A 22,154-nucleotide genomic window follows, 5' to 3' on the forward strand; every position below is an offset into this window, starting at 1 on the left:
GTTTTTTGTGGTGCTTCAGATGTGGCTCATCTGCAGAGCTCGCAACGCAAGTAGGATCGCCGCCGCGAAGAAAAGGACGGTGTTTTATCTTCGGAAAGCCCTCGAGGCTATACACGCTGATAGTGGGAGCAAAGAAGAAGACAAACACTTCTCGAAAAGGACACGGCTGGTAATTTTTTTTTTTTCCTCGCCGTCGTCGCCGATGTCCATTACTGATGGCATCACAGGACCGACCGCCTAATCAACTGCCGTGGTGTTTTGGTGCTCTGGCCCAACGTAGGCGTGAGGGCCACGAGCAGCTCTGCATGGTCCACTTCCGACATGGTCAGCTGTAATGGAAACGCTCGCCAAAACCGTGCTGGTTTCGCACGGTGCGGTGCTGCAGTGGAAATATACGCTATAAAGCTGACGTCACGTCATTGCTTCGCGGAATAACTAAACCGTCTGCCGGGCTGCCACCAATGTCAACTTAATGCCTCATGTTTCAAACAGAATTTAATTAAAGACAAATATAAATTTGACAATGTTACTTTGCGTTCATATTGCAGACGTATTTATAAAGAAGAAGAAGACAAGAAATTGGAATTGTAGTCTATTGTTCACACTGCATGGGGGGAAAACATCAGACACATGTCGCATATAATAATAATAAAAAATCTGAATTGGACTGCAATGTGAACATAGCATAGATGTTTTTGCTTTTATTACACACTTCCATCCACCCATCCATTTTGTTAGACCAGTTATCAATTATACTTCATCTATCACAATTTCTTTTTTTGCCAATTTCTGTACATACAAGTTTACCATATATATAAAAAATACATATTGTTATTGATAAGAGGAACACACATTGGCAATATAAGGTCATCTTTCTCTTGTATGTTCATTAATTTGAGTATGTTGATAATTTTATGTATGGTGTACAGTCTGGGATTATTTATTTACCAGACCAAATATCAGTTCCAATATTTATATTTGGGAAAAAAATACGTCTTGATACAAATATGAATCAAAGGCAGTGATCTCACACCATAGAGTAAAAATATTTAACATTATACCACACGCTATATAGTTAAAGGTCCTCATTACAAGCTAACTTTACCAGCTAACTTTACAAATTTTTCATTTTATTTTTAAAATCTCAAAATCATGATTAAATAAATTAATCCCCGATTTTAAAAAGCGTTAAAAAAAAAAAAAGTAACTTAAACTTGAGTATTTCATTACTCTACACAGACGGTAATATTGTAAAGAAACGTATTACTTTCAAATGCAAGTAACTGGTAATATGAAATATGTTACATTTGGGAAGTAACTTGCCCAACACTGCTGCTGAATAATAATTTATATTTATTTACATGAAGACACTGATTATGTTAATAATTTCTCACGGAAATTATAAACACTTATTTAACAAGATAGGAAATATAAACACTTAATTATTCATCTCTTAATTATTCTTTTTTTCTTTTTGCACTTTTAAATGATCACTTCTACAACATTGCTACAAAATCACGATTTCCCATTACTTGTGAGCTATGTTTAGAACAGTCCAGAACAAATGTTGTCCTTGGGGGCTACCTGGTGCTGGCGGGCACCATGTCATTGACCACCTGGTATAGAACATGCATTTTTCCTGCTAGAGGAGATTGAATAGCCAAAACAAACATCTGAATGAAGCTGTGGTCAAAGCCTGGAAAAAGTACCAGAAAAGAAGAATGCTGTTATTGCAAGCAAACATTTTGCAACCAAATATGTAGGTCTTAAAACATCAACTTGTTCTGATGCAGTAATGTACGGCAATAAAATGTTGTCAATTTTATATTTACTATGTCATTTTAACCTTGTGAGGGCCAGACAACGCAACAGTTTTTTTCTGTAACTCCATTGTATGATTAAAATCACCTGTGACCACATTTATTTTTAGTTGACTTCAATCGATACAAGTTCCCCCTTCCTGCTGCCTGAAATTCAGGCCATTGGCTACACTCAGGACAAGTAAAAATTAAACAATGCCTGGCAAGTAAATATTACTCATTGTAGCTGATTTGTTTGTTGTGTTGTTTTTGTTATTGTTATTGTTTTTGTTTTGTTAACAAAAAAATACTTTTACTTAGTGCCAAAAGATAAATTGAAAACATACGGCATATTATGGAAGTTCTTATGAGGTGGATTTAATGCAAACATATACTGATTTGTAGTTTTATTTTAATCTCTGACTGTAACATTCAAATAGTTATTGTTTGTGTAAAAAGGTACAAAATTTAAATTGGAAGTAAGACTATAAAATTGCTACTATTTGAAATCTGTTGTTTCAGCATTGTTGTCTCAAGGCCAGACTAAAGAATTCCATCGTTGTCTTGGTGAAACTCAAAAGTGCTGTAGTGTAACACAATAACTCATTACACTTCAGAGATGATAATATTGTAATATAACTAATAACGTTCACAAGAGAGTAACTAGTAATATGAGATGCAACACATTTTGGAAGTAACATGCCCAACCCTGGTAGTAATTCTCAGCTTCATTTTTAAAGGGTTCGAGCTCTTCGTCTACCTTCCTAAAAAGGATTAGAGCACAGTGGAGATCCCAAATGCTAAACTAGTGCTGTAAAGCGATCATGTTTTTTTTAAACTAATTAATCACACAATTTTCTGTAATTAATCGCGATTCATCATACTTTTCCTATTTCTGCTTCTACTTTTTTTTCAGAGCTTGTAACTTCAAGTTAGTTAAGTAATCAAATAGAAAATATATTGAGATTTAAAGAATGTTCTAATAGCTTTCTTTGGTCCTTGAATGCAATTGTTCTCCTGTAAAATATAAATGTTGAACAAAACTATCAAAACAGACTCATTTTTACAGGCATCTTATATTCTTCTCATAAAAAGCAATTCTTAAAACTTTTCGCTTACAGGTTTAGAAACGTGTCGCTTACAGGTTCAGTTCTGCTAACGAGCACCGCAGTCCAGCAGCATTGGTTTGCGAGGCCCCGTGAGGTATTTTGCTCTGAGATATGACAAAGGCATACACATAATATGCTATTTGAATTTGTCTCTGCACAGTGTGCAAATTAATTCTCCAAGAAGCATCAAGCAAGTAAATCAGAAAGTAAAACTACCTATTACACATGTTTATTCATCTTCATCCGCCATTGACTATTCCAAGTTTGGCTGCACGCTGAGTTAACTGAGTTTTTTTTTTTTTTACGCTTTAATGAATTAAAATTATTCTCCAGAGTTAACGCTTTAATTTTGACAGCCCTAAAACAGAACAGAATAAAACATGTTGTTTTGATGCAGTGTTGACAGAGCAATGTGATTGAACTCACATTCAAAAGTGAGGAAATGCACATAACTGGATGTCGATCAGCAATAACATTGGTACCTGGTCTAACAGTATGGATTATTTTTTATATTTATATTTTGTACTTGTTTCTTGTAAAGATTTGAATGATACAAGACATAATTAGATATAATGGGTGGAGCTGTCAAAATTGCTGAACAATCAAATCTGTTCATTTTGCAAATTATGTGGCTGTGTTGCAGACCATGAAAAATAATCGATTAACTCACTTGGCTAGGTTCAAACAGTGTTGAAAGGATTACATGTATTCTACCTGTTCTGTAAATGTTCTGGGTTCAAGAGAAATAGCTCTTGAATATTCTTTTTATGCTTCACTTAGTGCAGCTATGCAGCAGAATATGGTTTGAAGGATAGATGCATGATTAGATAGATGATGGTAACAGAATGACAAATGGACAGTGATCGGTCTGGTCTCCTGTAAGTACCGCCAACTGTATAGATTCTTTGTCAAGTTCATAGGGATTGCTTGCTCAGAGGGAAAGGTGCATGGGAGTTCAGAGAGATTGCCTGCTCAGAAGGAAAGGCGTCGGTTATCTGTTGACTAAATGCAGTCCATAAACATGGTCAATCTCCTTCTGCTCCTCTCACATATGTACAGCAGCTAACCTTGAAATGCAATGTGTGTATGTATTATATCCCTGACTTCTAGAATACAGAATTTTCCTGAAACATACACCCCATATTTTGTTTGTTTGAGGCAAGATAGTAGACCCTCCTGTTGCTTCAACCTTTTTTAGTACAGTGGTACCTCAGAGTTTGATCATAATTGGTTCCTGCGAAGTGTTCAAAGTCCAAATTGTTGAACCTCCGAAACATTTTTTTCCCATAGGAAATAATGTAATTGCAATTATGCCGTTCCTAAGGTCCAAAAACAGAAACTTCCTATTTGAATTTCAATTCATGTATTTTTACGTTTACATTCTGTACAGTATTTAAGCAATAAAAAAAAACACCTTACCTTTTTTTGTTGTGGTGTGATGGCATCAGTGGATGATAAATGCTATGTTAATGCTTGCTTTAGTTCAGTGCTGAGTTTGTGTATTTTACGTTGGGCATATTGTTAGACTACTAAGCGGGCCCATGGCGAAGAAAAATCAAAATGCACTTGCGATTATGGAGCACCTCCGGGAGTATTCAAGAGCTGACTGGAAATGAGCAGTGTATCGTCTCAACTACTGCAACGTGAGCATTCGGCATTGCTCGGCTTCGCTCGGCTTCACTCGGCTACCCTTTTTTAAGGTACATTCGGCTTAGCTTGCTTTGCTTGGGTGTTCGAACTCCTTAAAGGAACTCCGAAAATGAGTTCAAACTCATTTTTTACTCAGATTTTTTGGTTGAAGTCCGATTTGTATGAGTTCCGAGACGTTCAAACTCCGAGGTTCCACTGTATTTTAAATTGTTAGAAACATGAGAAAAAGTCAACCTAAAATCATTTTTAAGAAAGAGTACAAGTACAAATAATATGATTCCAATGATTACTTTGATGAAAACGCCTCTTAATTCATTGTTTTTATTTTTGTGAATTTTGCAAGCCGTGACAGCTCACTGGCAACGCCGCCTTTTTTGACCCTGTGAGTGTGACATCTAAATAATTGTCTTCCTTCACTCTTCACTCTTATCTGAAGTTGGCGATGATGAGCTGTCAGTAAGTTGGTCGCTCTGTTGTTTTTATTGTTTAATTGAAGCAGTCTCACAGTACACAAAAGCTAAGGACATATAGTACAGTATAATGCAGAAAGCTCACGCAAAACATGCCTCGTAGTTTGATTGATTATGTGGACATATTACAAAGTCCCGCTACGTTATACTGAGAGCTTGCTTAAATTGAAATATAGTGACACAAGAAGTGAGGAGTGAGGTTTACCATCTTCATAGCTGCAAAGTGTTTTAGATTGTGCGTTTTTTGTTGTTGAAATCACCGAATGCTACCACGTTGCGCTCGGTGCTCCGGTGATGTTATGTGTCACTGCACAATCATTAGCAGCGAAGCTAGGGAATAGTAGCGGGCGAGCCCTTTCAGCTACCGTCTTGATGCTAACCCTGATTGCTTTTATTCATTCCAGGCAACATTACGCTCTGTGCCTCCGGTGATGTAATGTGTCGCTACTCATAAAGCTAGTCTTGACACTAACATAACCCCAATCGCTTCCGCGATGTGAGGCATATTTTATTCAGAAATTCCAGTATATAGCTCGGTAAGTGTAAACATCGATGCTTTGCTTTGTTTGCAGTAAAGCTGGGTCACTTTACAATGTGCATCCGTATTGAACTTAACAAAGTAAAAGCATGTGTCACAGTGTTGTCAACAGATTCCTGTCCAGTCATTTAAAGAAAAACATGTTCTAAATTCCCTTACTATTGTGATTAAAACATTTTTTTTATCTAAATTCTGACTGTTCTGTAAATATGTATTCATACACATACATTTTCTGAGTTTATAAAAACTTTTTTGAAAAAAAGTTATTCTTTTGTGTTCAAAAGCATTAATTAGAATTTTTATTAGGCTGTTTTGTCAATAATTTTCAAACAAACAAAAAATATAGAAACTTTTGATCGATCAATATAAATTTTCATACAAAAAAAATACAGTAATGAATTGATGTAAGCCCCACCCAATTTTGTTAAGCCACACTTACCTCTATTAAACCATGCCCATTTCTGGTTTATGCCACGCCCACTCCAAGTACAGATACAGAGGAGAAGAAGAAGATACAGATAATTTAGATGGTTGAACAGATACAGATACAGATGTGCTGTATTCGGTCATCCTTAATATACAGGCGCTCTGCAATTTTTTTTTATATCCTTAAAAAATTGCAGAATTTCCGTAATTCCATTCAAAAAGTCAAACTTTCATAGGGCCCACAACTTAAGTGATTTCAAGTCTTTAGTTTATTTTTAAATTATTTGGGATTCCAGCTCATAAAACCCATGAAAACAGGATGTCAAAAAATTTGAATATAATGAAGAAATCACCATATATTTATATATGTGAAAGGTACAACATATTCTATAATACGTTTTACTAATGTCATATCAATGTTAAAGCAGTCAGTGGACTTTTTATTTTTTTTATGTTTTAGCAACATTTAATACTTCCATCCATCCATCCATTTTCTTAACCGCTTGTCCTCACAAGGAGCTTATCCCAGCTGGCTTCAGGCAGTAGGCGGGTACACCCTGAACTGGTTGCCAGCCAATCGCCGACATTTAATACTTCTGTATCATTAACAGCATTAAGCAACATAGTGGATGAGTTATTTTTAATGTGCTTATCTATTTCATGTTTGTTTCTTGGCTCAGGGATTTCTTTTGCCAAATTACTGCCAACATTAACACAATTCCTTATTAAAATCATTAGCTATGTCTGAAATGTTTTCAATAACAATATTTTAATCTTTTGTAAAATATTCCATATTTATTGTGTGTTGCTTTTATTCTGCTCTAATAATGCATGGTAATGATCTTTCTTTCTTGTTCGTATTAAATATTCAATAGTTTATTTTTGTAGGTCTTGTACTTTATTTCAGCTTCCATAATTCTCAATTTAATAAATATTTTGTTTTACATGCATTCTCTATCCCCTTCGTTAACTTAAATATACTATGAGGGGAAAAACAGTTAACTGTATTTGTAATGCTATTAATAGATGTCCACTTAACATAACACTTTTTAAAAGTTATATGAGGTTATATAGAATATTGGATGGGTACATGGCAGAAAAAAACAATGAAACTAAACATTATAGAAGAAGATGGAAGGTTCTAAATAAATGTTTAGGTCTGGATTAAGACTTTTATGGTTATCCAGCACTTTGATCTTTAAGAGACATTTAAAAAAAAACAGTTTTGGCATTGCTGTTATTGCGTTACACGTGTGTTTTTCTGTATGTGGGCTTTTGTAATGTCGAGTTTTTGTTTTGTGCATAATGTTGGGTTTAATTTATTTTATTTTATTCTTGTTTTGTTGTAACATTTAAATGTTTGTAATAAAATAAAATTAACAATAATAATAATAAAAATAATAATAATAGAAACACAAATACAAATAGCTACAAATAGCATGTCGTTTGAATAAATACATTGGAAAAGTTCTGTAAAAATCCATTGGTCTTTTTTTCTGGAGGCTGTCATTCTCTTATCTGAAACACAATTTTGCTTCCCTTGGCATACACTCTCACCACACATAGTCATTTTATCCTCCTTGTAACCAGATGGTTTCATAGAGAAGAGACGCACTGCCACTGTTTGTCTTCTACTTAGAGCTGGGGCCACAATGGAGTCACTAATGATTATAAAACACCTGCTCTAAAAATTAAACAAACAGAAACACCAGGTCATTACCTAGCGCTAAATGCCTATGTGATCAGGTTGAAATGGAGCAAGGCTTGTGCTTGGCTGACACTAGTCTAGTGAAACCAGCCCATAGCAGATGTTCACCAACAGTGCATATACGCTAAAATGTACCCAGTAACAACACACAGACACTAATCACATTCAGCCTGCTGAAATCCCCATCGCTCTCTGCAGCGCAGGGCTGCTTTCCTCAACAATAGTCATTTATGGCAAAAGGTTATCAGCAGAAGTGGGCGCGTGAATAAATTTTGAGCGTCCGTCATTTGGCAATCATCAACAGTCGGGACATCCTTCCGCCATTCAAAGTGGGCATCCATCAGTGTTCCGTCAATCCGTCAGCAAAATAGGACGTCCGTCATTGACGGATTGACGAATTTATTGACAAATTGCTGATTACATTGACAGATGAAAACCTCCTTCCGTCAATTCTTAGTTCGTCAATTTCAAAATGACAGAATGCCCACCTCTGGTTATCAATCAGCATTCTTAAGTTTTCTAAATTGGAAATATTTGTAGCCAATACAAAATACTCTTACAATGTTAGGATATTGAAAATTTTATGTCATTCTGGTAGCCGTTCTGTGACGCCAATAAAGCCATCTTAAACTGTCATTTAATCAACTTTTCCAATCTTTTATTGCAATTTCCTTTTGTTTTGTCATTAATTTATGATTGAATTATTGTGGTGTATGGTGTAAAAGGTGTATAGTGTGTATAATTAGGCGATCAAATGTTATTGATTTGTGAAGCATATTCTCTACTGAGTTTTCTCCGGGTACTCCGGTCTGCTCCCACATTCCAAAGACATGCGTGTCAGGTTAATTGACCACTCCAAATTGTCCATAGATGTGATTGTGAGTGGGGATGGTTGTTCGTGTCTGTGTGCCCTGCAATTGGTTGACAACTAGTTCAGGGTGTGCCCCGCCTAGTGCCCGAAGCCAGCTGGGATAGGCTCCAGTACCCCCTGCAACCCTTGTGAGGACAAGTGATTAAGAAAATGGTTGGATTGATGGATGGATGGATGGATGGATTGATGGATGGATTAATGGATGGATTGATGGGTTGATGGATTGATGGATGGATGGATGGAGTCTTCCTTTATTTTCTTTGATCCTTCCTCGGGTCTCCTGACAACCTCACGACTAGCTGGATTCTGAAGTATTCGGTTGAGGTGAATGGTATGGGATTTTTAACAGGTTTTAAGTGAATTAATGAGTACACACTCACACGCACGCACACATGCAGACACACACCCGCACATGCAAAAAAAAAAAAAGAGGGAGAGAGCAATGATGATGACATGTCGAATCGGTAAAATTACCGAATGAACAATACTGAGCTCTCTCTCCCCCCCCCCAAAAAAAAATGGGAAAGGTACTGTTTTTTTAATACATCGACTGACTAAATTAAAACACTCAACTGTGCTTTACTGAGTTTTTATTTTATTTTATTTTGCTGTGATGTGACAAACACAAAATTAATGCATTAACCCTTGATGAATTACTGTTATTTTATGTTGAGTATATCCAGTTTCAGATGTATTTTGACTTTCATTTAATTTCAGAGAAATGTAACTAAAATTCAAATTCCTTGAAGTCAATGAGTGCTTGGCCTTCACTGTAGTCACCTTCTCATGTTGCCTTTTTGTGGGTCTTTCCGCATTCACTTTAGTCTTCAGTAAAGGTGGGTAATATGGCCTCAAAATTACAAACCAATATAGTGAGAAAATATTGTAGTTGTTATCATTATGATGAGCTGGGAAAATACATTTACATATAGCTGTAATTGAGGGTTACGGGCTGCAGTATGAATGTTAAAGTGCAAACAAAGACCTCTGGGGCTGCTTGCCACTTGAAGCTAATATATGTGCCTGGCTTGCTTTATATTCTACTTGATACATGATGTGATCACAATCTCTTTACATATTAAACAAACTATAGCTTCTTTTTAGAGTTTGCACATTTTCTGCTACAATGATCTTGGATTTCTCAATGTTTTGTAATAAAAACTAAAATGTTGTATTTAGCATTCAAGAATGACAGCAATTTGATGTCGAATCCCGCCCAGTCAATTTGGGTTAGGCTAAAGGTTATGTGGGAAATCTGTGTATGCAAATACAAAGTTAAATTGGTTGTGGTCTGTTTCATCCCACTGAATATGGTTGAGAAGAAATCCTCCCGGATGTTTGCAACCCTGAAATATACAGATTAAGAGGATGCAGATCTACATATGGGTGGGGGTTGGGCAGTATTAAAGCCTCCCCTCAGCTTCTGGTTTTCAACATCTCAATCATGTCTCCAGGACTCCGCCCCTTTGTATTAGCCCCCATGTGATGGACATCCTTTCACTGTCTGCCTGACCTCCGGTAATCCTGTTTCACAGACCAGCTCCCTGCTGAAAGCGCACAATGGCAGGCGTTCAGTCTCCTCCCAGTCGATATTCTGACAGTCTTGATCGAGCAAATTAGTATCCTTTGGTTAGGGCATGACCAAAGACCTTTTCAGCACCCATCCAGAATCAATAGAGGCTAGTGAACAGCATGTTTCTTTCTTTTATTTGTCCTTTTACATCCCTTCCTCGGCGCCTTGTGTATATTCTATCCAGGTTTTGAGCTCCACATTTATCTTTACCACTGGGAGTTAAGGTTTAACATGCTTGATAGTAGGGCTGTGCAATTAATCGAAACTCAATTACATTTTCAATTATTATCATCCACAAATACAAAATCTGCATCATCGTAAACAAAAATAAAAGGTCATTAACATTAATTTTGAGTTGTTTAAATGTATATATTTGCACCTTTTTTTATTCTAAAATGGCTAATTTAATTAAATCCTGTTTGGTCCAAAAGGAACTTACTTACATAACTAAAGTGTTTCAAATAATTGTATTTGTCTTTTAAACATTTTCTTTTTTTGTACCAAAAAAATCATTTGAATAATCATGATTACAAATATTACAAAAATATTTGTGATTATCAGCATAATAAGCAGGCCTACCTGATAGGAATCAAGAGTTAATCTCACATTTAAAATTCTATTTGTAGACAATACAATAAGTGATGATGTGCTTAACTGCTTTGTCAGGTTTTTGTAAAACAGCATATTTAAAAATTCATGATAACATTAAATATGCTTTGGCAATGTAAATAAAATGTCAAACGCCTACATACTGGTGTATTACCATCACAACCGCACACACACACACACACACCCCGGCACACACACACACCCACACACACACACGCACGCACTATAGCAATTGGACTCCCGATTGGTACACCATTGATAAATCTAAGGAAAAATGTTTCTCAAGAAATTCTATGTCCTACATTCTATATTAGCGATAGACTGACTTTTCAGGGCCGATACCAATTATTAGTAGTCAAGGAGGCCAATAACTGATATTTGGAGCCAATATAAATTTTCTGTAAAAAGTGGTATAATATATATATATATTAGACAATAGACATCCTTTTAAATTTCTAACAAAATGTTCAGGGAGCTCCCAAGGTTATCAGTATATCTTAAAAAGTTAAATGGAAACTTAAAAAATGCCATAGCTATCTAGAGTTTTCAACAATAAATCTTATTTTCCAAAATTTTTAAAATACCTGAAATCTTAAACTTTCAAAAAAAAATCCCACAGGTCGAGCAAAAAAATTTTTCAGAAGGTTCCCAGAAGTTAACTGAAAATTTAAATAAATAGTTCCGTGAAATTAAAATGGTTTTAGATTTATCTTTTATCAGCCGTCAGATTTTTTAAAAAAGGCAGATACCGATATTCGTCAAAATGCCCATCATCGGTGCCAATAACCAGGCCGATTATCCGTCTATCCCTAATATTAAATACAAACATCACTCATGTTACTGTACTTACAATTGTGTGAGTGTCAAGATGAGGGTGACATCTTACAGCCCTGACATGGCGCGGTAACACCAGGGGCAAAAATTACGTCAACTAGGTAAAATATATATTTTAATTGGCTATTATTTATGCAAATACATTTATGTATAGTCATTTTAATTTGAAGTTGCCAAATTGACAAGCTCCACAGCAGTGAAGTCGAAGAAACGAGGCAGGTGGGCATTCATTCTCCGTCACCACCTCTATCCCCCACCACAGGTCTATACATAATGTAGTTTTCTGATGGGTAAAATTCATCTGAAACCACACATTCGCATGCCACTGAGACTGCACGTGATACAGCAACGATGATGGAACACAGATGCAAATGGTATGTTTGGTTCGCTGTAGGTGGATCATTAACTTTGGCTTTCATTTCATGACTATGAGAAGGACTCAAATGGACATTGAATAGTGTATTTTATTAGAAAGTAAACCTCTACAAAGGGTAATTTTTTAGCGATCAGAATGTTTTTGTTACAAACATAAATAAATATTGTGCCCCTTGTTTGTAGCAGCTCATTGATTTCTTAAATACAACTCAAATATACATACAGGTAAAATAACAACAAAATGATATGGCATGTTATCCTCACTTTTTATATCGTCAGTTTTATGGCTCGTGATGATTTTTTTTTTCTATGTAAAGTAGGCGATGTCCTTTCCTAAAGAGACAGAAAGTGTAATGCTAATTACATATATACTTTAGACTGCAGGACACATTTATGACACAAAGATCCTCCTTCCCCTCTGCTGTGGTCTTTGTCACTTGAGGAATGTCTGCAATTGGTCAATATGCATTAATCACGACTCGGATTTACAGCGCTGTCTAATGTGAGTATACTCCACAATGAGAGCCATTGGTCCCTGGAGTAATCAGCGTAACATTCAAATGTTCAGACCTGCAAGACAACCTGGCTATTCTACCATTCTTTGCTATCATTGCCATAGAAGCAACCCAGGTTGTCAAGTAAGCAAAGCAAATAATCGTATATTCTATGGTAACAAAATAATCGAAATTAGTGTGTAGAATTAGAATAATTTCTAATGACATGCGGTCAGGACTGTCAGTAGAGGCAGAGCCTCCTGTCCGCTCTGCTGCATGTGAAGAATGAAAAAAAGAAAAAGAAAAGAAAAAAAAAGAAAATAAATAATGCTAAAAAATATTCGTTATCTCATCTGGTCCATGCTTTACATTAATTTTCTTTTTCAATCCAATAATGTCAATGATTTCTTCATAAAAATTAGTAAAATAGCCGAATTTGCACATTTCCTGCTTAAATACATGGTTGAGGAGGTAAGAGCAGAATTGCACTTTGAGTGCTTCCAGCGGCTACACACATATGAATTGCCGACACCCGCAGTTGGCAGAAGCCCTCACACAATAGACATTTGCTTATTTGCCTTTATATCGCCAATATACATGTTTAATCACACATGTACTCCACATGCTGATGTTCAACAGTTTGTGTCATATAATTTATCTAATGAATGAATGTGTGTGAGATAGACATTATGTCGGCCAGAAAAGCGGCTCAAAGTGTGCGGAGCTCGTCCCATAGGCATACATAACCACGAAATGAAGCCTCGACTGGTTGAATGTGCAGGCCTAGCCACCATCTTGAACTGGGAGTACCCGGCTATCTCATCCATTCACTTGTATTGAGGTAACTGTGCTTGGCTCCAATAAATGAATCGTAACTCGTCAAATTCTTTACCAATTTTGACACCGATTAGTTTGTTAGAAACATCAGACATGCAGTTATGATACAAGCAGGGTTGGGAGGGTTAGTTTTAAAATGTATTCTGTTACAGTTACAAGTTACCTGCTAAAAACTGTAGTTAGTAACGTAATACAAGTACCATAATATTAGTAATGTAATGTAACTTGATTACTTTGGATTACTTTTGGATTACTCCAATTCCGAGAATGCTCATGAAGAGAAAATAAAAATAAATATCACTTCAATATATATTATATACAATGTGCCCCTTCTATTTGCGGGTGATAGGGACCTGGGCAGCCTACAACTAGCAAAAATCCATCCATCCATCCATCATCTACCGCTTATCCGGGGTCGGGTCGCGGGGGCAGCAGCTTTAGCAGGGAAGCCCAGACTTTCCTCTCCCAAGCCACTTCAGTCCATTACACAATTCTTAAAACATGTGTGGGTGAAAAATATGGTAAGTTTAACACTCCCATTTGCGTCAATATTGCGACATGCACCTTTAAGGCTTCTCTGACATTAATGCACATAATGATTATGACTGATTTGCCATATTGGTCATCTAGTGTGTTGTTTTTTTCTTCTTGAACAAACAATTGTAAGGGAAATATATGAAAATCTGTAAACTAAATCCTTACCAATCTATTTATTCACTAATGTATTTGTAAAGGTGTGTAGTAAGATGTATTAAAAAGTTGAAGTTCAAATCGTGTTTGTTTGTCACAACTGCTCAAAGTTGAGGTACCCTATACTACTGATTATCGAAAAATCAGTAATGTTCTGTTTGGCCTTGGGTAACTTGTGAGCGGTCAAACTAAGGGCTTTTCATGATTCTGAGTTGAGTACAATCATGTATTTTTCACAAAAATAATTATTTGGTTGAAAATAGACCACACCCACTCTTATGTTAAAAAATCAAAAGTAGCTTTATTTGTAGTCACAAGTAGTTACAAGTGCTGACCACTTCATGAGTCAATCTCTGGGTTTTCTTCCCACCATCATGACCGCAATTCTTGCATGAAATTCCTTTACAGACTCTACATGCTGAGATGCATTTAACGCAATTCCTCTTGCAGCAACGCACCACCGGTTGTTGCAATCTCCCTTGCAGTTGCAGCTTGTGAAATGCAATAGCTTATCCCTGTCCTTGTTCTGTTGTTGAATGAAAGAATCCTCACTTCAGCTCCTCTCAGGATCTTAGCTTTCTCAAGTGCCTTCAACTTCACTCTGTGGACAGCTGCTGTTGTCTGGTGGGGATCTGGTAAAGATGGTGCCAGAGAGGTTGCTTTGATCCAACCCATTGAATGGAAAGAAGTGTTTCCCTGAATAGAGACAATGTTTAAATCTTTGTCTCAGGCAAGTTGAGTCAATACATTGGTTGCCTCCCCAACCTCCGTGCCCTCAATGACCACCCGATTGTTTAACTTCTACTGGCTCTAGTAAATGATAGATTCTCAAGCACAGAGTCAACCACAACCTCATCATCGATTTGCTCATCAGTTTCTTCCACAGTGGTATAAAGAGTATCAGAAATATCTTGGATGCCATGTCATTACTGTCATTAAGGTTGTATTTAATGTAACTCATACATAAAGCGCATCGCATTGTGCGCATGCTTGCTAAAACAAACGGTAGCATGCATACATGCAGGAGCAACATAACAGAAGCAATACAGTGAGTTTGGTTGTACTTTATTCAACAATTTGAACTTGGTACTTGGTAGTTCATTTATAAAGCACTTTTCCACCTTACAAGGCCCTCAAAGCGCTTTACATTTGACTACTCATTCACCTACTGATGACGCAGCATCAGGAGCAACTGGGGGTTCAGTATCTTGCTCAAGGATACTTTGACATCACAGTATTAAATGTAAATTAAATGCGAAATTTTTATTTCAGATACCTGCTGTACTTCCAGCCAACAGTAGCTATCACAGAGACTGCTACGACCACTTCACCAAAATCACAAACATAAAACGAGCTCAGAGAAGTTCAGTTTGCCAACGATCAGGCTGCAGTTCACAGAAGCAGCCTTGTGTCACACCGCGGTGAGGTTGTCTTGTCATTTCCTGTTTTATTTGGAAAATTCAGACTCCTTTCGTTTCAGGTAATTTGCCCTTCCTCATGTGGTGTCAGTGTCAACTCTGATTCCTGATTGTGTCCACCTGTTTCCCATTAACCTCATGTGTTAAATGATCTGCGTCTCCCCTGTCTTGTGCCTAAGTGTTTTCGTCAGAGCCACTCAAGTCAGTCACAGTCCTCAGCCTTGTTGTCCTGTCTCTTGTGTGAACTTTGGTTTGTAACTTTGTATAGCCACAGTATAGTTTAAGTTAAGGAGTGATATTGTTTTGTTTGTAGTTTAGACATCCTCCCTTTTGGAGCGCCTTTAGTTTAACATTTAATAGCCTTTGTTTTTTCCCTCTAAACGAGGAGTTTTTTTGTTGAATAAATATCTGCCTTGGTCTCAAACTCCTATCTCTGTGTCTGAGTCCTAAATCTGCCACGTCGTGTCACCTTGAATGTAAGCCTGATATTCTTGCCCCTGAGAAGATGGATGGAATGGATGACCCAGCTCCAGAGGCAATACTCGAGCTAGTGCATTGCTCTTGTAAAAAATAAAAAATAAAAAATAAATAACTGTGTTAAGGGGATATGCACCTGCAAACTGCATGAGCTGCCATATACTGTGGCAATGCACTAACTGCGGCAATAGGTCATTTGAAGATGCTAATCCAGGGCAAGGATCACCTTTTAATCAAACAGTACTGAGTGAAAGAACACATGGAGACAGGACAGAGAAAGCAATCATACGATGTTTATATTAATTTGAATGTTTTTTTTTCTTTGAATGTTTACTGTTCATATGAATATGTTGTTTGGAAGTGACTGTCAGTTAACTGAAAATATATTAATTTAATGTTGGTGTTTTAATGTTGTTGTTGGTCATTTAATGTTATCAATAGTTATCAATAGATATACAACTAAGCTGGTTAAAAATACAACTTATATGGTTTGTAATTAAATTAGACAAATATGTATGACCAACAAAGCTCCATGGTAGTTTTCTTAACTTTTTTTTTAATTATTTTTTGCTGAGCGACCACAGAGGACCACATTTTCACATAATTTACCTTCCTTCCCTGAGCTCTCTTCTTTGGCCATTTATATTTTGGTAATATCAATAAAATACCCTTAATAAACTGTAAACCTGTAACGTCAATTTGTCACCATAAGTGCGTGGGTTATCAAGCCCTTCACTGACTGAAGCTGCATGGCTCGCTAAAACATTAAATTTGACAATGTGCGATGAATAAGGTCATATTAATTTGAGATGACTAGTCACCGACAAAGTAATATAGCTTCAGTGGTTGATCAAGACTTGTAAACATTTGGCTAACGGTTGAGGCGTTTACTCATCATTAACATCGCCAAACTTTACACAGCAAATAAATATTCATTGCTAGTGTTTTTCAAAAATATGTATACTTGCAAATCCAATCCAGATCCCGATACTTTGGTGGCAATCCGATACGTATTGCGATACTTTTTTTATTTTTTATTTTATTTATTTTTTGTCCTTTTTATGGGGGCTAGTATTAACCTAAACATGTGTATTTAAAAAATATAAATAAAGTATCATCCGGCCGGTATGTTTTGTTGTTTATTTAAATCAGGAAAACGATATTATCAGGCATTATCAATGTCAGCCAACTGTTTTGGTAGATCCGTAAATAATATCAGTAAAAGTGGGGATCAGACAAAAGTTTTCAATTCAAAATCATTGCACATACTGTACATACATTGCAGAAAGACAGATGTTTGCCCCACGATTGCTGCATCGGCGGCGTTCGCGTTTGGTTGCTGCAGTCCAAGGCATATTAGCTAGTAGGCTACACTATAGTTCATGTCTTTGTTTGAGTTGTCTCTAAACTGTGGCGGTGCAGTGCTGCCAGGATGCTCGGCTTGGCAGATTAAGATATGACAGGCTCCTTGTAAGTAGCCGGTGGTGCAAGCGCTGCACGGCAATATAAGGTATACAAAAGTATCGGTACTTACTTAATGGGTCGATACTGTGGATCGGGACGGTCAGTATTGCGATGTATTGCCAAACGATATTTCGTCCCAGCCAACATGGAAGCTGCTCCTTTTGCACAATATTTCGTAAAATGTTTTGTCGTGTAAAGTGACCAATTTCTCACATTTCTGCATAAAATCACCATCAAACGTGATCTGATCTTTTTCAAAATGACACGAAAAAACAGTGTCTGCCTGTACTAAAACTACCCAAACATTTACAGGTTTTCATATTTTAACTAGCAAACAAGGGGGAGGAATAAGTAATTGAACCATCACATTCAATACCTGGTTGCCCCCTTTGGCAGCGATAACTTCAACCAGACGCTTCCTGTAGTTGCAGATCAGTCTGGCACATCGATCAGGATCAATCTTGGACCATTCCTCTTTACAAAACTGCTGCAGTACAGTCAGATTCCGTGGATGTCTGGTGTGTCACCAATAGGGCGATATTTACATGGAGACTTTTATAATGACACACTGAGATCGAAGATGACTTTTATTTTGATACTGTTTCTAGTAATTTGGTTACCTCTTGCTGTCTAGCAACCATTTTGATTGCTGCCTGGTTCCTACTTGTTGAAAACAGTTTTTGCAAACTAAATGATGATCTTGAAGACGCTAGAAGCAAAGTCGTGAGTAAAATTCATTGTTAAGTTAAATTACTGATATATTAAGTTATGTTTTGAGTTGAAAGGGAAGATAATACATAGATTAAAAATATCGTTTTTATTCACATATTATATATGTGCAAGGATATTTCATCAGACTTTATATTAAGCTGAGTTTAATGTTAAAACAGGCAAACTTTGTTTTTGTTACAGTTTTCTCTCTGTCATGTAATGTTAGAATCTTAGGTAAACAACAGCAAAAGGTTCACTACACCACAGACTCCTCGTCATTGCATCAGAGTTTAACTGGCTGGATAGCTACAGTAGCCACACTGCAGTAAGGACAGCACATCTGGCATGAATCACTGTCTTGAGTATCTCATTGGGGTTCAAGTCAGAACTTTGACTAGGCCACTCCAGAAAGTGTATTATGTTCTTCTGAAACTATTTTGAAGTTGATTTACTTTTGAGTTTTGGATCATTGTCCTGTTGCAGCATCCATCCTCATTTTAACTTCAACTGTCTGTAACACGGCCTCAGCTTTACCTGCAAAATATCCTGATAAACTTTTGAATTAATTTTCCCATTAATGATTGCAAGTTGTCCAGGCCCTGAGTAAACAAAACAGCCCCAAACCATGATGCAAAAAGCTCTACGGTGTCAATACCAAGCAGGATGGGGGGTGGATCAGGTCGTTCACCAACATGCATGAACTTGGTCTTGGTCCAGCTCACATGGTGTCATCAGCGTATTCCAAGTCAGTCAGTTGGTAGTTGCCAAGGGACATTCCAGGTAAATGCTCACAGACCTGGTCTAATATGCAATTGAAAAGGTCTGGAGCAGCTACGCAACCCTGGCAAACACACTGCTGGAGATGGAAAATCAGTCGGAGTCTCGGCCATTGACGCGGACACAACTCTGTGCATTGGTGTAGAGGAGCTTGTAGGATATTCCAGAGTGATGAGTGGTGGACTGTATCAAATGCGGCTTTGAGGTCTAGGAATCCAATGTAGAGATGTTAGTCTCTCCGGAATTCATAGACCTTCTCAATGACCAGACGGAGGGCGGAGACGTGATCGGATGTGGAGCGGTTTGGCATGAAGCCAGCCTGCTGAGGTTGCGGCGACTTCTAATGGCTGGGAGAACACGGGTCAGCAAGATCTTTGTAAAGAGCTTGCCAGGGATGGAGAGCAGAGTGATGCCTCTGTGGTTGCCACAGACAAGCCTGTTACCTTTGTGTTTGCAGAAGGGCAGGATGACCCCTTTGGTCCAGTCGCTGGGGAGGCGCTCTGTTTCCCACACCTTGTTGAAGCTGTGGGTCAGCCACTCGACAGTGCCATCCCCACCCGACTTTAACATCTCAGCAGTTATGGAGGGGGCTCTCCTGTTGTTTAATTTTTTCAGAGCGTCTCTGAACTCCTCGTTCGGTGTTACAGGCATGGTTGGGGGTTGTGTCGGCAGCAGCTGGGATGATGGCGGGAGCCAGGGTGGTGTTGTGCTGCAGTAGGAGGCAGAAGTGCTCTTTCCAACGTTGAAGGCAGTTTGTCTCTGTTGTGAGGATATTGCCGTCAGAGTCTTCAATCAGGGCTGACTTGATGTGGGAGCCATTGTGAGCTTGGCGGAGTAGATTCTTAACACAGCTCATGTTGTTATTGTTGGCTGCCGACTCTAGGTGTTCGGCCTTGGCTTGCCAGAACCGCTCCCTGTCCTCGGCAATTCCCTCATTTCGCACGCGGTTTAGTCGGCGGTACTCTGTCAGGTCGCCTCGGAGTCGTGCCTCGCGCCGCTGTTCAATGATTTTGAGTGTGCTCTCAAATATCCATGGCTTTTTGGGTGATGGTGAGCCCCTGAGAACCTTCTGGGCTGACTGAAGGACACTTTCTCTAAAGATCTCCTAGTCACTTATTTGGTCCAGAGCCAGGGCATCGAAGGTGAGGCGGATGGAATTACTGAAGTCTATGGCGATGTTGGGGTTTCCGAGGGCAGAGGAGTCGAGGCGAGACTGAGTCTTGGTGTGCTGGTTGGCTCAATGCTTTAGCCTAAGCTGAGCCACCAGGAGACAATGGTCTGCGTTGCCAAGCTTGGCGTCGAGAGATCAGGATGTGGTCTAGCGCTTTCCTTGTCCTGCTGTCTGGGCTGTACCATGTCCACTGGTGGATTAGTTTCTGGGGAAACCAGGTATCAACAACACAGAGGCTGTTATGGTGGCAGAACAGGAAAAGGCGGCTTCCATTATCGTTTGTTGTTCTGTCGGCAAAGAAGGTGCCAACAGGTGAGCCGGGTGACCGATTGCTGCTGCAGAGGGTGGCATTGGCATCCGTCAGTACGATGGTGATGTCATGATGTGGGGCTTGGCCGGCAGCCTGATATAGTTGGTCATAAAAGGCATCCTTCTCATCCTCATTAGAGACATCCGTGGGGGCATAGGCGACGATGATCGTCATCTTGCCGTGCCGGTGGAGGAAGCGAGCAGATAGCAATCTGTCGCTCACGGGTGTCCAGCTGATAAGGGCTTTGCGGAGGGCATTTGGGATGGCAAGAGCCACGCCATAGAGGCCCGTCCGTTTCTCCGGGCCGCTGTAGATGTAACAGTGGTCACCAGCTGTTATTTCACCACTTTCCTGCCATCTAACTTCACAGAACCCTGCCAGTGTGATGTTATAACGGCAGAGCTCTCGGGATAGAAGGGTGGCGGCTCTGGAAGTGTGTATATATATATATATATATATATATATATATATATATATATATAGTGCTGCTCAAACGTTTGTGAACCTCTTGAGCAATTTTGACTTTCCAATTGTTTCAACCTGATTTTGTTGTTCAATCTGAACCATTACATTTTTTTATGAAATAACTGGTGTAGGTTTTTTCAATTCAATGCAATGTTCTTTTTTTTTTTTTTATCAATTGTATAGTCAACACTTAAGTAAAACGAGTTTTTGGTCAATTCATGTAGGTGCAAAAGTTAGTGAACCCTGAGCGGCATTGCTTAAAACAAGCAGTTAAGTAGGATTGGTAGCTAAACTGACCACTGAAATGAGAGGTTTAGCAAAGAAATTGTGCATCACTGACTGAAACAGAGACAAAACCACGTCACTTTAGTCTTACCCAGGTGAACCCATACAGGTCAGTCATGCTGAGAGGAAGAGAAATCTTATGGGACCTCAGGAAGTGGATAGTGACAGCACATCTGTCTGGGGAAAGCCATCTAAAAAAAATTAGCTTCATCATTCAACTGTGAAGCAGATCATCTGCAACTAGAGAACACTGAAAATTACTACAATCCTGCCTCTTTTGCTGCATCTGGGACACATGTGCATGCTTCAACAATCATAAGAAAATTCAATCAACAAGGCTTGCATGGAAGGCTTGCTAGGTAGAAGCCTCTGCAACCAAAAAAAGATAAAAGCTGCCCATCTCAACTTTGCCAGCGAGTATTGGACAACACTGAAACTTTTTGGAAGTCCCTTCTGTGGACAGATGAATCCAAAATTTAACCGTTTGGTCACAACTAAAACAGTCATGTTTGGTGAAAAGTCAACACTGCATACCAGCAAAAGAACCTTGACCCTAGAGTGAAGCATGGGGGTGAGAATGTTAAATTCTGGGCTGGGTTTTCATCCTCAGGACCTAGACAACTCCACATAATCCAGGGAATCCTGAATTCAGAGGAATATTGTAAAATTCTTAAATATAACTTGAAGCCTTCCTTTGTGAAGTTACAGCCTGGTAGACGATGGATCATGCAACATGACAATAATCCAAAGCATTGCAGCAATACAACCAAGGAATGGCTGAAGAACAACAAGATTCATGTTCTGGGTGTGCCCAGTCAAAATCCTGACTTAAATTATTTCAAAATACTGAGGCGGGACCTGAAACAGGCAGTTTGTGCTAGACACCTATCCAACCTCTCTCAACTGGCTGCATTTTGCAAGGAAGAGTGGCAAAATTTCATCCAAAGTAGATGTGAAAGACTGATAAATCACTAAAGAAAGTGTTTGGATGAAGTTCCCATTGCAAAAGGAGGTGCAATGTCCAATTAAGTGAGAGGCTCACATACTTTTGCACCCATGAAATCTGAGTTTTTCTTAAATACACAACTTTTGT

Source organism: Leptonotus elevatus, chromosome 5 (assembly GCF_054856555.1).
Source record: "Leptonotus elevatus isolate MCC_2025b chromosome 5, RoL_Lele_1.0, whole genome shotgun sequence".
Classification (NCBI taxonomy): Eukaryota; Metazoa; Chordata; class Actinopteri; order Syngnathiformes; family Syngnathidae; genus Leptonotus; species Leptonotus elevatus.